This window comes from Mytilus trossulus, chromosome 7, assembly GCF_036588685.1.
Source record: "Mytilus trossulus isolate FHL-02 chromosome 7, PNRI_Mtr1.1.1.hap1, whole genome shotgun sequence".
Classification (NCBI taxonomy): domain Eukaryota; kingdom Metazoa; phylum Mollusca; class Bivalvia; order Mytilida; family Mytilidae; genus Mytilus; species Mytilus trossulus.
Window position 1 is genome coordinate 48,568,090 of NC_086379.1, and position 15,121 is coordinate 48,583,210.

Sequence of the window (15,121 nt, forward strand, 5' to 3'; positions counted from 1 at the left end):
CATTGCAGGTTACATGTTATATTCTCAACAGGTGTTACTACTGATTTGCATAACAATGATTCTACTCCAAACACGGTAAATATACCTGTTCGGTGGAACAATGAGATGAAAGATCAATTTGTTAACATGGTTGAGGACAAAATTTCGACTGAAGATTTGTTCAAAAAACTTGTCACATTAAATGTTGAAAGTGACACGTTTCAATCAGATATTGACAATTTTGTAGATTTTTTTAACAGCATATTTATTGATTCAGCGCATAATTGTTTTGGTGATAAGGTAGTTCGAAATAACCAGCCGAATAGGCAAAACAAGGTGTTTCAACCCTGGTTTGATAAAATTTGTCATCAAAAGAGATCTGAATTCCACAAGTCAAAGAGAAAACATTATCTCTCTAAAACAGACGATTCTCGAGCTGATTTGAAGTATCGCGCGAAGGCTTATAAGATTGCAATGAGCAAGGCTTTTAATGACTTCCAGTTTAAGGCAGAGAAAGACTTGCGCAGTGCATCTGAAGGTGAACCACGAGAGCTCTGGAATATTTTAAATAATTTGAATAAATCTACTTCAAAAAGAGATGAAATTGATCTCGATAACTTGTATGAGTATTTTAAGAATTTGAATATTGATAAACATCCAGATGATGATGATGACGAATTTATCTTGCCAAACTGTGATGATGATTTTGTAAATAATATACTCAATGGTGAAGTTTCAAACGAAGAAATTTTGAATGCTGTGAAAAATTATATTAAAAAACAGCAAGGCCCCTGGGTTTGATAAGGTCATTAATGAGTATATTAAATCAACCATTAATGCTACTTTGCCTATGTATAAAGAGACTTTTAATATGATTTTGAATACTGGTGTAGTTCCTCAAATCTGGACGGTTGGAATAATTATTGCTATATACAAAAACAAGGGCGATATGAACAACCCAGATTCGTATAGAGGCATTACATTAGTGTCCTCACTTGGTAAACTTTTTACAGCAGTACTTAATAGTAGGTTGACAAAGTATGCTGAACTGATAGAAACTATACCAAAGGCACAAGCCGGATTTAGAAAAGGATATAGTACAAATGACAATATATTTATACGACATGTTTTGATAGAATTATACTTTTATAATAATAAGAAACTTTTCTGTACTTTTGTAGATTTCAAGAAAGCTTTTGATACAGTTTGGAGGGTGGGGCTTTGGAAAAAACTTATAAATTGTAATATCACGGGAAAGATATTTAAAGTTATTTATAATATGTATGGCAATATCAAGTCTTGCATCAAAAAGGGGGTGAGTTATCAGGATTTTTTCCTTGTGAAGTTGGTGTTCGTCAAGGGGAAAATTTATCTCCTTTCTTATTTTCTGTATTTCTCTCGGACCTTGAGACTTTTTTCAGTGAACATGGTATATCTGGACTCCAAACCGTATCACAAAAAGCTCTTGAACACTTGAATACGTTTTTGTTGTTATTTATACTATTGTATGCTGATGATACAATAATTTTAGCTGAATCAGCAGCTGCATTGCAAAAGTGTTTAAATGTATTCGAACAATATTGTAATATATGGAAACTGTCAGTAAATGTTGAAAAAACTAAAGTAATGGTATTCTCCAAAAGAAAGTACACTATGCGTGATAATTTTAAACTATATGGTTCAATTATTGAAAGAGTGGAGTCGTACCCGTATCTTGGTTTGCTTTTAAACCAAAACGGGAAATTTGTTATAACAAAAAAGAAGTTAGCAGAACAAGGACAGAAAGCACTTTATGCTCTATATAGAAAGATAAGGAATATATCTATTCCAGTAGATCTACAGCTTCAGCTATTTGATTCTTTGATTGATCCTATACTTTTATACGGGAGTGAAATCTGGGGATATGAAAAATTAGACATATTGGAAACTGTACACTTGCAATTTCTAAAAAAAGTGCTCTCTGTCCGTAGATCAACGCCAAACTTCATGGTGTACGGCGAAACAGGTAGATATCCACTAGACATACATGTAAAATTACGTATACTTAATTTTTGGGTAAAGCTACTTTCGAATGATTCTAAACTGTCTAGTATTATGTATAAGTTATTGTATGAAATGCATTGTTCAGCAAATATGCAATCAAAATGGTTATTGAATGTGAAATCTATACTGAATGATGTTGGCTTATCGTTTGTATGGGATAGCCAAGAAATTCTTAGTAAAAATTGTATAAAATATTATGTTAAACAAATCTTACAAGACCAATTTGTACAAAAATGGCACAGTATGGCTGAAAGTGCCTAAAGAGGGGAACTTTCATGATTTATCATTTAAAAGGGATTTCTGTCTTGAAGGCTACTTGGTAAAACTAAATAAACAACGCAGAGTACAATTGAGTAAACTGCGATGTTCAAATTTAAAATTCCCTATAGAAACCGGTAGATGGTTAAATATACCTCGTGAGGACAGAATATGCACATTATGTGACATGGGGGTGATAGGAAATGAATTTCATTATCTGCTAGTATGTTGTAACCCTAATATTGCAAGAATTAGAAAAATGCATATACCAAGATATTATTTTTTTAATCCAACAGAGGACAAGCTCTTTGGTTTGCTATACTATTGTAATATAAAAGTACTCAATAATGTCGCATTATTCTTGCAAAAAATCATGAAGTATTTTTGATGAAAGAAACTGTCTAGTACTTACCCGTAATTCAAGTTGTGTGTTATAATCCAATTGATCATATTAAATATATATAAATGTATGTATGTCATGATATGTGTATTTGTTTTGATCGTTTAAATCACGTGTCAAACAACCGTATGTTACGGTGTGTTTGATGACGTATTCAATTGACCTGTATATATGTTTATTTCAATTTTATTCTGTTATTATACAAATCTTATACCACTTCTGTCAAGCTGTATATTATGTATATCTGCCTCTTGTAACAGTGTAAACTGTCAGAGTGTACAATAAAATCTTGAAATCTTGAATCTTGCCTAACAGTTCAAATATATTTTTACCTTAAGGGGCGGTTTCTGGGTTTTGAAAGGGGTGTTATTCTATCAAATAAAAAAATTATCACCCAGTGTAGCGAGACAAAAGACAATATTGACGATTTTAAGCTAAAACACGATATTTTGTCCAATCCAACATTTTTTTCATTATATTTTGTGTAAAACGTAAATCTAAATCAGTGTTAAAGTTAGAAAGATAGTTAAAAAAAATTTTGGTAATTTCTGCCAAAAAAAAGGAATTTTAAGAATATCCGAATGAAAGAAATCTGATTTGGATAAGTTTCAGACTCAATGGAATTTCTAACGACTTTTGGTATATCTATTCCTATAAAAGGACTATTTTGGATATCTATTCCTATAAACGGACTATTTTGGATATATATTCCTATAAACGGACTATTTTGGATATCTATTCCTATAAAAGGACTATTTTGGATATCTATTCATACATGTCATATAAAAAGACTATTTTGGATATCTATTCCTATAAAAAGACTATTTTGGATATCTATTCCTATAAAAAGACTATTTTGGATATCTATTCCTATAAAAAAGACTATTTTGGATATCTATTCCTATAAAAGGACTAGTTTGGATATCTATTCCTATAAAAGGACTATTTTGGATCGAATTTAATGAGGATCATATTTAAGTTAGTTTCAAAACGGGGACTAGCTGGAGATTAATCAGACTTCATTTAGATGGACGTGTCTTAAACAGCAATACAGTAGATAAAAAGAAAATTGGAAGGGGGGAGTACGAGAAGTAAAAGATGTTGAAAGAGAAACGTATTTTTGATTATTTAACATTTTAAATATAAGTAATATAACATCTTCCTCGGTTCTTTTTTTCTCTAAGCATATCATTCAGGGAAAGAAATTCAAAAGCAATTAATCTAATTTAAATTCAATAACCCTTGCAGTTACTTTTTTTTCATACACCGATTTGAAAGTGCACAATTTGTCAAAGTCTTAATCGTCACCAATTAAATATAAATTGGAAATAAATTAAACGGAAACGATAAAAATAAATATACCATTAAATCGCAATATAGAATGAGTCTAAATATAAAAAAAAATATTAATTTAAAACTTACTAAAGTCGTATTTCCACCTTTCTTTACCCTACAAGAAACTTTCCTTTGATCCGTGGATTGCGGAATAACGTCCACATTTCTACGTCGTTTGGGTTATTGGGTCATTTCGTGCTGTGCATATCGTGCTGTGCAGATTAAATAACATATACCGACTTGCTTAGTCAATAACTACATGTATAACTTATACGTGAGTGACGATACTATAAATAACACACTTGGGTAGAATACATAAAATCATGCACATGATGCATAAAATCATCCAAATGGAAACAAATAAATTACTGCATTGATTTAAGTTGAGAATTTACCCCCCCCCCCCCCCCCAAATGACAAAAAAAATCTAAATTCAGATTTACCCAATACCTTAATTATAGTGTTAAATTATAAGAGAAAAAATGATTCAGTGATAGCGTAAAAAACAAAAAAAATGTTTCCAAATTTTTTTTTATATCTTAGACAAGAAACAATACCCCCTTTTCCCGTTTTGAAGTTTATAAGTTACTCTATAACAATCTTTTTAAGATGCTCAAATATCCTACATGAATAGCTATCTAACACGATACAGCGCTTTTATATGAACTGATCGAAATAAAAAAAAAGTTACTGATAGAAAACGTTTGAAAATGATTAAATTTTGTAAATGTGCGTTGGTCGCCAGAAAAACTGCTACAAATATAGCAGTGCACAGAACAATGAAATACACTGTTTATATTGTTAACCTTCTCATAATCAAAACGTTCAATAAATTGATTGCGTCCTACGTCGTTCGGGTTATTGGGTCATTTCGTGCTGTGCATATCGTGCGTGCTGTGTAGATTAAATAACAAATACCGACTTGCTTGGTCAATAACTATAACGTATACGTGAGTGACGATACTATAAATAACACACTTGGGTAGAATACATAAAATCATGCACATGATGCATAAAATCATCCAAACGGAAACAAATAAATTACTGCATTGATTTAAGTTGAGAATTTACCCCCCCCCCCCCAAAAAAAAACCAAAAAAACCAACAACATCGCGGTCACGCAAATGACAAAAAAAATCTAAATTCAGATTTACCCAATACCTTAATTATAGTGTTAAATTATAAGAGAAATATTGATTCAGTGATAGCGTAAAAAAAAACAAATAAAATGTTTCCAATTTTTTTTTATATCTTAGACAAGAAACAATACCCCCTTTTTCCGTTTTGAAGTTTATAAGTTACTCTCTACTAACAATCTTTTTAAGATGCTCAAATATCCTACATGAATAGCTATCTAACACGATACAGCGCTTTTATATGAACTGATCGAAATAAAAAAAAAGTTACTGATAGAAAACATTTGAAAATGTTTACATTAAATTTTGTTCATTTCTTATAAAATTTCTGTTCATTTCTTATAAAATTTATTTCTTTGCCATATTATATTTGTTTGTGATGGGGTTTTTTTTTCTGCTTATATGACATTAAAGATAACGAAATATTATAAGTATTGAAATAGAAGATTAAAGATAATCACATATTTAAAGAATTATATTTGTTATTCGTTCAATTATTCATTTATATACTTAACAAACTTTCGTAGTTCCTAAATCTTAATGTATGATATTCTATATCCATACGTTTTTTGTACATTTTTTTAAATCTTGAAGTCAGTGAAGTGGTACAAGTGGTGTATCAAGAACAATAGTCAAAAAATAAATCTTCAAGTAAGGGACACTTCTCAGAACTTGTTATACCTGTGTTATGTAAAAGTATCATGCATGTATGATTTTTGTATCTATATCTGTGTTATGTAAAGGTTTCATGTATCTATCTATACCTGTGTTATGTAAATTAAGGTATTATGTAACTATATAGGATACACAAGTGCTTGTCTGATTTAGGTAAAATTTGATACTTTTTTACTTTGTTTACTTTATCTAAACCACGCTGATAATAAAAACATGTAAACCATGATTGTAAATTTTTGTCTCTTATAAAAAAAAATTGAGTACACGTAAAACCTCTTATATCATTTGTATAGAAAATTGTAATTAAGGCTTGATAAACTGCATTCAAACTAGAGGCTCTACAGAGTCGTTTCGCTCACCTTGGTATATGTGAATATTAAACAAAGGACGTTTTGGTGATGGTGATGTGTTTGTACATCTCACTTTACTGAACATTCTTTCTTGCTGCTTACAATTATCTGTATCTATAATGAACTTGGCCCAGTTAGGTTTCATTGGAAAATGTTAGTGAAAATTTACAAATTTTATGAAAATTGTTAAAAATTGACTATAAAGGACAATAACTCCTTGAGGTGGTATGGGAGCCTAAAATTAAAATGATAGAATTTGTTCATACTTTGCCAAAACGTAGTATCTATTGATATATGTTGAAAAATATAACAAAAATGATAGGTCACCGCGCATTTTCTCAGGCTACAACCGGTTGAGAGATCTTGACCTGATAAACACTTGTTTTTTGAGTTATAAGCCAAAAACTGCATTTTCCCCCTATGTTCTATTTTTAACTGTGGCGGCCATCTTGATTGGATGGCCGGGTCACCGGACACATTTTTTATACTAGATACCCAAAAGATGATTGTTGCCAAGTTTGGACTAATTTGGCCCAGTAGTTTCAGAGAAAAAGATCACTAAGATTTACAAACAAGAGTGCAAACACTGAAATCTCTCGCCTTCTTTACTAATCATTGATATTATGTTGATAGTCCTATTAATAAAGCTTTTTTACAACTGTCACATAAACTTAACATAAACCAAGAAAACTAAACATTGACCTTTGAACCATGAAAATGAGGTCAAGGTCAGATGAACCATTCCAGGGCCAGCTGAAGGACGCCTCCGGGTGCGGGAATTTCTCGCTATATTGAAGACCTGTTGGTGACCTTCTGCTGTTGTTTTTTATTTGGTCGGGTTATTGTCTCTTTGACACATTCCCCATTTCCATTCTCAATTTTATGTACAGCTAACAATTCTTTCATACAGCAAATAAAATTGACTTATTGCTTATAGTTTAAGAAAAAACAGACCAAAATACAAAAGCTTAACACTGAGCAATGAACCCTAAAAAATGAGGTCAAGGTCAAGTAAAACCTGCGCGACTGACATGTAGATCATGAAATATTTCCATACACCAAATATAGTTGACTTATTGCATATAGTATTAGAAAAAAGGCCAAAACTAAAAAACTTAACTTTGACCACTGAACCATGAAAATGAGGTCAAGGTCATATGACAACTGCCAAGTAGACCTGTACACCTTACAACTATTCCATACACAAAATATAGATTACCTATTGCATACAGTATAAGAAGAACAGCCCAAAACACAAAAACTTAACTATAACCACTGAACCCTGAAAATGAGGTCAAGGTCAGATGACACCTACCAGTTGGACATGTACACCTTACAGTGCTTCCACACACCGAATATACTAGACCTATTGCTTATAGTATCTCAGATATAGACTTGACCACCAAAACTTAACCTTGTTCACTGATCCATGAAATGAGGTCGAGGTCAAGTGAAAACTGTCTGACGGGCAAGAGGAATTTGCAAGGTAAGCACATACTAAATATAGTTATCCTATTACTTATAATAAGAGAGAATTTAACATTACAAAAAATCTTAACTTTTTTTTCTAGTAGTCACTGAACCATGAAAATGGGGTCAAGGACATTGGACATGTGACTGACAGAAACTTCGTAACATGAGGCATCTATATACAAAGTATGAAGCATCCAGGTCTCCCACCTTCTAAAATATAAAGCTTTTAAGTAGTGAGCTAACACCGCCGCCGCCGCCGTAGCCGCCGCCGGATCACTATCCCTATGTCGAGCTTTCTGCGACAAAAGTCGCAGGCTCGACAAAAATGATTAAAAATTGACTATAAAGAACAATAACTCCTAAAGGGATCAACTGACCATTTCAGAAATGTTGACTTATCTGTAAATTTTACTTTGCTGAACATTATTACTGTTTACAGTTTATCTCTATCTATAATAATATTCAAGATAATAACAAACAAAAAACAGCAAAATTTCCTTAAAATTACCAATTCAGGGGCAGCAACCCCAAAATTGGTTGTTCGATTATCTGAAAATTTCAGGGCAGATAGATCTTCATCTGATAAACAATTTTATCCAATGATGACGGTGGCCAAGTTTGGTTTAATTTGGCCCAGTAGTTTCAGAGGAGAAGATTTTTGTAAAAGTTAACGACGACGGACGCAGGACGACGCCAGACGCAAAGTGCGTTATCACTTAAACTAGTATACATAGTTGTTTAGGGGTCAGCTGAAGGACACCTACGGGTGCGGAAATTCTCGCTACATTGATGAACCAAAACCTAAAACTAAAAATAATACAAGACTAAAGGCCAGAGGCTCCTGACTTGGGACAGGCGCAAAAATGCGGCGGCGTTAAACATGTTTATGAGATCTCAACCCTCCCCCTTTACCTCTAGAAAATGTAGAAAAGTAAACGCATAACAATGCACACATTAAAATTCAATTCAAGAGAAGTCTGAGTCTGATGTCAAAAGATGTAACCAAAGAAAATAAACAAAATGACAATAATACACAAATAACAAGACTATATGTACTAGTAATTAACTGACATCCAGACTTCAATTAAACTGATTGAAAGATTATGTCTTCATCATATGAATATCAGGTACAATCCTCCCCGCTAAGGGTTTAGTGTCACGCCATCATCACATATATGTTGTATGTTCGAATTGCTCTCTCTTTGGCACATTCGTAAATTCCTATTTTTAATTTTCGATTATATAACAAACTTCTTGATAACACAATTTATTCAGATAAATATGATCAAACATTTACATAACAAATCAAACAATTGTATTGTTAACAATTTATACAGTACATGTATGTGTTCTTCAAAACATTCTATTACACAAAAACATACTTCCTTGGAATAAATAGTTAAAAACACATCACTAAATCCTGTCAAATGAGATAAACAGGCAAAAACATGTGGGTACTCAAACGGGAGTCCACTAAATCCCCCCACCCCCTCATTTAAAAAAATTAAACGAAATGCCTCTGCATTTGTTTGCACTTGTCAGGAAGTCAGAAATCTCATCTTCAGTAGTTTGTTTGTTGTTATGGTTCACAAGTGTTTTTCTTTTCTCGTTTTTAATATAAACACATGGAAAAAAGTATTGCAACACCAAATTGAAATTGAAATTAAAAAAACACTCTTTATTTTTTTGTGATATAATTTGGTAAAATAGAACTAGTTAAACATTATTTAAGTTTAAGTATCACCCGAGTTTAATCAATAAATATCGACCCGATAAGTTTTTATCTGCACATGCAGCTTCTGTACCCGTAAACGGCAAAACATATGTTTTTATCCTCCTTGTTTTCTATGCAGCTACTGTACCCGTAAACAGCAAAACATATGTTTTTATCCTCCTTGTTTTCATCACCTTAAATAACCAAGTTTTTAAAGTTATGTGATTGACACCTTGTGTTATGGGTCCTTGACAACTCTTAACTGCAGCAAGATGGCAGATTATCAGTATACGAGAAGCAGGGATGTCGCTGTAACAACTGCACGTATTGTTGGTCATCAACATTCCACTTTAAGTCGTTTTGAGAATAAAAATCAGGCAATAAACGCTATTAAAGACCTTCCGAGATAATGAAGCCCCCTATACCATTTGCTAGGGGAAATCAAGCATAATAAAGGTTGGTCAGAAGGAAACCCATTGCATACAAGACAATCATAAACAGAGAGTGGTGGCCATACATGAGCCTTTCAACAAGAACTGTACGAGATCGACTCATCGCTACTGGTTATCGTGCGATAAGACCATTTCGGAGACCTTTGCTAACGAACAGACACAGTGTTCCGTATCCAATGTAGTGCAGAGCTCGCCAAAGTTGGAAATTAGCATCGTGGAGGAAGATCCAATGTTCAAATGGAATTCGGTTCATCTTCCTTGGCCCGATCGTAGCCCGGATTTGAACCATATCGAGCATATTTGGGACACTATTGGGCGGAAAGTGCGCGAAAGGACACCCAAGTTCAAACCCATCATGAAATAAACAATGCCCTTCATCAGAAAATGGTTGCTGCTACCTTAGCAAAATATTAGTCGATTTATGGCAGGAATCAAAAGACGTTTCTAGATGCGGTTATCCGTTTGAATGGAGGCTGCGCACAAAGTACTAATTCTTTGGCGTATAACAATCAACCATGATGTGAACAGTCATCTGAAGATTAATTTTGAAATGTCTGACATTGTAAAGTTCGACTACAGTAAAAGTTGTAAAATGCATTTTTTTGTACAAAAAACACGTCATTTTGTTATTAAAATTGTGGTTATATATATATAAATCATTTTTTTTTCGTTTCAATGCCAATGTTATCATAAACTATGTTTCAATAATATTACACCCATATTTTATATAATATATTTCATTCCAAAAAAGAGGCAGATTTTTCAATTTTAAAAAAATCGAAGTGTTGCAATACTTTTTTCCATGTGTATAGATAAGACTGTTGGTTTTCCCATTTGTATGGTTTTACACTAGTAATTTTTGGGGCCCTTTAAAGCTAGCTGTTTGGTTCAAGCCAAGGTCCCATTTCGAAGACCCTAGGCACTTTGACCGGTTTACTTTCACAAATTGTGACTTGGATGGAGAGGTGTTTCACTGGGCACTCATACTAGATCTTCTTACATCTATAAAGGTGAAATTACAGCAATTTTTATCGAAACATTGTCCTCTTACTTCTAATTCTCTGGATAGCCCCCCTTTCCAAACTCCAAATCATGAATCTATGCTATTGATAAGGTTTAATATCATCAGTGTACTTTCTCTTAATTTTCCTGAACCAAGTTATACTAGACATATGGTCTGCTCGTATTTTCAATAATAGCATTGTCATACATGTACATATGTAACAAAATATTTGTTCCAGCGTGACATTTGTTCCGCCGGAACAAATTTCATAGGAAATATGTTCCACAGGAACTAATGTCACAGAAAATAATTTATGTTCCAGCACTATAACATTTGTTCCGGAACTAATTTTTTAACCAAGTGTGAAATAAGTTCCGGAACAAAAATCACAGCACCATGAGTTTTGTTCCAATATTAAAATTTAAAAATAATAAGTGAAATAAGTTCCTGTGATATAAGTTTTGATCAAAGGTATTTTATAGAAATCATTGAAAATGGTCTGCTGGAACCTATTTCACAGAAAATAAGTACTGTGCTTGCATGGGGTACATTTGTAATTGAGGGCATGACTTTAGGACTCCTATGAAGATAAGAAATAAAAGGGATGATCATGTATCATAATTTATATCTATAGTTTATCGTTTATGTGGTATTTAACCCCTTTGTTTCCTGTGTTGATCTGTCATGGGTGTTCTAATCATACATGTTCTTTGCTATGGTCATTGCACAGTTTTAAAACTTTAAGAGTGTTTCTTTTGTTTCTTAATGTCTTTAAATCATGTTGAAATAATTGATCAGTCACTTTGTCCTTTTCAAAAAAAAGTATGAATGTTCATCTTCAACTATAATATTTTTTTTGAATGACTTATTTCTTATTCTACTCTTTCCTGGTTCTTAAGTGTCATTTTTAGTTTTTTTAATTGAGTATGTTATTAAACTTTTGTTTTACTCCACAAGATCCAAATTGGATGTTTACATATTTTTTATTTATCCCATTATCAATATGATACATGTTTTTATAATGACTTTAAACTCACTGATGACAAGTGCTCAGTATATAAGATAACTTGTTTAACCAGTGGAACATATTTCACAGACATGGAACTTATTTCACCAGGTGAGGAACAAATTTCATAAATCCAGAACTTATTTCACCAGGTAAGAAACAAATCTCACAAACATGGAACTTATTTCACATGGTAAGGAACAAATTTCACAAAGCCAGAACTAATTTCACCAGGTAAAGTGTGGAACTTATTTCATAGAGATGGAACAAATTATATAGAAATTGTTTGTGAAAAAAGTTCTCCCAGAACATATTTCCTGTGAAATTAGTTCCACTGGAACTTTTTTCACAGGAACAAATTTTGGCTCACACATAAAGTCTACCTCAAATATGTCAAAGCATAAATTGTAAAATACACTCGTAAGCCAAAATCAACCAATCCAAATGGTGGATTTCATTTTTCAAGCAAGATGTTTGTGCTCCAAGCACTGAGCATAGTTCTATGACTTCTTTAAATAGCTAGTTATTGGAAAATCAAATACTTTGTTTCCATAAATATACGCTTTTTGACAATACAATGCACATGCATTACACAGCCAATTTTGCGTAGGTACTATTTTTGTACTTGAAATCAAGTACTTTAAAATACAGGTAACTAAATATTACAATAATTTTAGAGTAACAAAATAGTACTGAATATTAGAAGTATATTTCCAGTACTACAGATTTTTGGTACAGACAAAGTACCTATGCAAAAGTAGATGTGTAAGTACCTGCATCATTATATAATTAATTCTTGCAAAATATGGAAATCTTTGCAATAAAGCACTTGTTCTGCTTTTTGAAGTTTTTTTCCAATCTACAATGGGAGTGGTCACAGTCCTTAATATTTAAATATATGATGTATTTAATGATTATAAAAAACAAATATATAAAGGTTGAGACTCAACACAATGCAGCCACCTATATTCATGACATTTTAGACAAAGACCATCTAAAAAGTGACCTTGTATCGCATATTTGATAGGTTTTCAAATTTAAGTTTGAATGTGAGCCTCTTATTGGCAAAATAATTTCAAATCTTTTCCATAAACTAATTGAATTGACTGAAAATGACACACAAATTAAAAAAATGTGAAAAAGATGTACTTCAGATTTTAGACCAAAATTAGCCCTTACAGGAAAGAGAAACTGATACAGTACCTGACAGACTCATATCTTGTGAACATGTTGTGACACCAGATATATTATGGTCAATGGAATATGCTTACTAAGTATAAAACTTTGGGATTTAAAGGGACATATAATTTGCTTTGGAGACTATTATTCAAATTGACTGACACCACATGAATTTAACATGCAGATTAATTTGAGCATTATAAAAAAGATTTCTGACACATGGATTTGGGGGAACATGTACATGATAAGATTAAATAAAGGAGATGTGGAATAATTGTTCTTAATTAAAACATATGATGTCACACAGTGAATGGGCCATTAATGTCAGTTGTATTTCGAACAATGCTTGAAATTAAAATATATTTTTCTTGGGGAGTTGCTATTTATAAAATTCAATAAGACCTTTTTAATAAATGAACTACATTTTGAATGTCTATTTTGTACACTTCAAATAAGCTTTTTATCTAATTATTTATGCCTCATCAGATGAAAATTGCTGTCTTCTGCTTTTTGGTAGGGTTGTTGTTGTTTAACACGTTTCCAATTTCCAATTTCCATTCTCAATTTTATTTTTAGAACCTGTCTTTTTATAGTCTGCTGTGTGGTCAACAAACAGTTTTGAATTTTTCTACAAGAATATAAATAACTCTTTCCCTCTATGTTCTATATGCTCATTTAAACATGGCTTTATAATGTCCAGTTTAAAGTTATTGCCTACCCATGTTAAAATGAGCATACTAAGATAAGAAATGAAAAAACTAGCATAGATAAAAATGGAAATAACGATTTCTTTAAACAAATAAATAAAACATTAAATTTAATAAATTATAATCATAATTCATATTTACTTATGCACACAGTATAAACATTTAAATTATTAAAAGTGTCACTCCCACTTGTGTTGAATAAATCACTATTGAAAGATCTTGAAACCAGCTGGTAAAAGTGATAACAATATTTATGGAAGATTCCTATAGAAAATCACTAGTAACCACTTTGAAAAAAAACCAGGTAGACATAAGATTGAATAGAACGAATTTGAGTGTATTGTAAAAAAATAATAGTAAACATTCACAAGGTTCTATTTCTATGAGGTTCTGAATGGGGTTAATAAAACGGAAACTGATGGTAAAAAAAAATATTAAATAGAGAAAAATATGCAAAAAGTATAAAGGATAGAGAACAGTTGCAAAAGTAAAAAGAGTAACTATAGAAAATTAAAGAATAAGGCAAAACCATACTGATTACAGAAATGAATGATATATGGAATAAAAAACATTTCAAAATTATAAACAAATTGACTAGATCAATAATTTTTAATAATGAGAATTTTACTTAACAAGCATCATCTTTAAAGATACTGAAAAATACCTTTAAAATCTTTAGAATTTAAGAATGCAAAAATAAAGGACCCCTATCCATATCTAGGGAAGCATATGACAAAAAAAAAGTATTCCCAATTCAGATTTCCCCATGCCTGACAATGTTAAAGGACAAGGTACGATAAGGCCCATTGTTTGGACCCCCTGTTTTCTCATTTTTCTAAATTTTGTTTTGAAAAGCTACTTATCATGTTGAAATATTCCATTAGGTTTGAAGTTTGTTTGGATGAAATTCAAAACCATTAATTTCAGAAAATGGGTGAGGTTAGGGCATCAAAAACGTCAAGAAAAAAAAATATCGATTTTTGGCCATTGGTTCTTTAAACTTAATAGCGTGCGCCTATGTGACCCGGAAAAAATTGTGGCGATTAAGACAGCAAAAAAAGTTCTCATGACTTTGGAATAAAAAATTCTTGGGTCATGTTGGCATGGTTGGCACAGGCACTAAAAAAAAAAAAAAGTTGTAAAATCACCTGCAAAATGTATTTTAATAACATATTTGAATAATAACAGAACGTTAACCCCCCTCACCTCACCAACTTGTGAAAATTGGTGGTTTTGAAGTTCATCCAAACAAACTTCAACCATAGGAGAATGGTTTAACATAATGAGTAGCTATCTAAACAGAATTTGAAAAATGAGAAAATAGGGGGGGACAAAAACAGGCCTTATCGTACCTTGTCCTTTGATTGAAAGCGTTGGAAAACAGAAAAAGAAAAATATCTTTCTCAGACAG

General features: G+C 32.0%; 1 protein-coding gene across 2 annotated transcripts in view; it reads right to left on the reverse strand.

The window, feature by feature from the left end:
- The window catches only part of LOC134725199 (uncharacterized), a 29,104-nt gene extending 15,379 nt beyond the window's left edge, over positions 1-13,725 (reverse strand). The window contains exon 1 of one of the 2 annotated variants that reach the window (XM_063588836.1): positions 13,028-13,725. The gene's annotated coding sequence lies outside the window, so the exon portion shown is untranslated. Of the gene's footprint in view, positions 1-4,102; positions 4,229-13,027 lie in introns of those variants that run through there. The other variant, XM_063588835.1, reaches the window with a different exon arrangement.
- Positions 13,726-15,121: the final 1,396 nt, after the last annotated feature.